Here is a 3,204-nt window from a genome sequence, read left to right on the forward strand (position 1 = left end):
TTATTGCTCGTCACTACTGCTCAGTCTTTATTTATTGTTGTTACTTACTGAGTTGGCGTACTCACGTTACTCCCTGCACCTTGTGTGCAGATTCAGGTGTAGTTGGATACGGTAACGGTTATTGAGTGTTCTGGTTGCAGATTTTCTTGGAGATAGCAAGGTAGCTGTTTGGTGATCGCAACCCCTGCTCTTCTCCCTCTTATCTTCCTCTAGTTGTATTTAGCTATTTTTCGGGCTGAGTTAGCCTTGATATTGTTAGACAGATTGTAGTAGATGCTCATGACTAGTGACACCCCAATGTCGGGCTTTTCTTTTCTACACTTCTGTTTTCTTTGATTTGAACTCCTTAAATGAAGGTTTTATGTTAAATAGTATTGAAATTATCTTTGAAATAGAAATACCGGTTGGTTTGGAAATGAGTCAGCTTGCCTAGTTCCACAATAGGCGCCATCACGACAGAGGTTAGTTTGGGTCGTGACATACAGCTAGACTGAATGTCAAACAACTACTCAGGAAGGGGCAAGCACTTTGTGTTCACTTATTTGCTATTTCAGCTATTGAAATGAAGACAGAATAAGAAGAAATACTTGTAGCTATTGCTAATATTCTACAGCAGTATGCAAATGTCTTTGCAGAGTGATAGGTGTAGATTTTAGCCACTTATTAGTACCTTCTTGCTTTAGTTTTAGTCCGAAAGTGTTGATTCTTGTTCCCAAAACTAATAAAATTGTGAAAATCGCAGGCATGTTGGAGAATTGGACCTTAACAAAGAATTCTAACTCAAAAAGGAGTGTTCCAGCTCATAAAGACAAGAAGAAGTGCAACAGGCCAAAGTGCAGTCCGCAAAAGAAAGTGTGGTCTGCAGAAATACTTCTGCGGCCGTAGACCTGGTACCTGAAGCTTAGAGGATTTTTAGAAAAGTGCGGTCGGCATGTTAAATGTGCGGCCGCAAAACAAGGTCGCACTGACAAGAATTCAAAAAAGTTCAGAGACTTGTGGAAAATGACCAAGTGTGAAGCCTTGCCAAAAGTGCAGTCGTAGGAGAAAAAGTGCGGCCGCAGAAGCTGAAGTGCAGCTACAGACTGAATTGTGCGGCTGCAGAAGTTCTCCACTTGCAAAAGCCAAGAAAAGTGTGTACTGTACATTGAATTGTACGGCCACAGAACCTCCTGAAGGGCATTTCTGTCGGTGAATTTTGGGCCAATATAAATAGATGGGAACTATTTGTTTAGGGCAAATTATATATTTTTTTAAGTTGTAGCCGTTATACTTTACTATTTTGGGTAATTAGTGACATTTTTGGGTTAAGAATTATTAGTTTTATTAATTTAATCTTGTTTTATGGCTTTAATTAGTTCTTCTTCTTTATTTTCTTCAATATCTACCATGAGTATCTAGATTTTCTCAAGGGTTGTGACCCAACCCTAGTGTGTAAACCTTATAAGTGATTAATTTAATACTTGTTTATGATTGGGTGTTTATTATTTAGCCTTGTTCATGCATTATTTCTAGAATTAATGGTTGCAAATATTGATTCATGCCTATTTGACTTGGTTCTTACTTGAAAAAGAGGGACTTAGTCTAGAAAAACTTAGCTAAGAAGAAATTGGACTAGTTAAGGTTTTTGCTAGTCTAATTAAAGGGTTTTAACTAGAGATAGAAAAAATCCGACTTGAGCTCATATTAACTATTTGAATTGATACGCAGTTGACGACCAATTTTGACCCTCCCCTTGTAATGTAATTTATTTATACTTAATACTTTACAATAATTATTTTCAAAGTATCTTTTAGTAATAAATATCTATTTTTCATAAATTAACCAAGCATTAGTTTTAAAATTAATCATACAGTATTAACATTATGTAATTATAAATATATTCACTATTTTTAATATTATTAAAATAATTTTTATACATACGTTATATAGGTTCCATAATCAATCTGATAAATTGCTCTTTAATTTTTAGTTAATTAGATTATTATGTGAAAATTTGAAAACTAGTGTTACAATGTAAAAAATAAAGTATTTTATAAATAATTAATTTCAAATAATTAGTATTATATAATAATAATTGTAATTTTACCAGATTTATTGAAAACTATTAAGTTTATTTAAAGTAAATTCAAAAGGGGTTAAAAGACCAAGAGGCCACAATTGCAATTCTTGAATCAAATGTAAAATGGCCATTTTTTAAATTACTTTGGCCCAATTACTCAAGCCCAATCCAAAAATTACCCAACCCAAACACCCATCTCTTTCCCTATTGGCAATCCAAGCCATCCCATTTGCACCAATCACAACACGCCACGTCACCCGTCTCCCACCCTCACATAAGAAACACAAATGATCTGAGCCATTAACCCAAACCATCGACGACCCACGTTATTTCTCATTTTTCTCTTTTAATTCCAACTCGTTACAAGATATTATCTCCACCATTGGATCACACAAATCCAACGGTTCCTGTATTTCCCAAACTAACTTCTTTAAAAAATATAAAGCCCCAATTTATCAGGGTCGTTGATCAAATGATCAAACGGTCCATATTCCATCTTACAATATTAACCTTAGAGACTGATCCCCAACTACCCAAAACCCTAAATTATTTTCCTCTGACCTCGGCGCCTCTCTTTCCCTTTCCCCTCTCTTTTCTCTTAACCTCACAAACCAAATCAATCACAAAACCTTGCACAAATTAGTGCAAGGTCACAAATAGATCCGAGATTTCATCTCCATTGCCTTCTGAATCCAAGAATCTCGCTGTTATTTCACATTTTGTTCACTAAATCTGAGTCATCAGATTCTAATCCCTTAAGATTAAAATACCATTCCATCTTTGCTCTCAAATCCAATTGGCAAAGTCAAGTCGCTTTATCCCTAGGCTATGAAGTTTGAGACCATATTTCCATTCTCATTGATGGAGATTCAAAATCCCAAATCCGAAACCCTAGACCAAATCGTGCAAGGGTCAAATCTCTGAATACCTCCTCTATTTTGTAAATCTATGGCATGCTTGAACGTTTCTTAGGGTTATTATGATTATTCTGGGTCCAGAGGTCAAGCGAAGTGACCTCTGGACATTAAGGCTCTTACCCGATGGTTTTTCCCTCAACAGTCGACTTCTCTCCTCTCAAGTAGACTCGTCACTATTTTCCCTCTATGTTCAATGATTTTACCTCTACTTTGCTATCATCACTCGGC

Source organism: Nicotiana tomentosiformis, chromosome 2, assembly GCF_000390325.3.
Source record: "Nicotiana tomentosiformis chromosome 2, ASM39032v3, whole genome shotgun sequence".
NCBI lineage: Eukaryota > Viridiplantae > Streptophyta > Magnoliopsida > Solanales > Solanaceae > Nicotiana > Nicotiana tomentosiformis.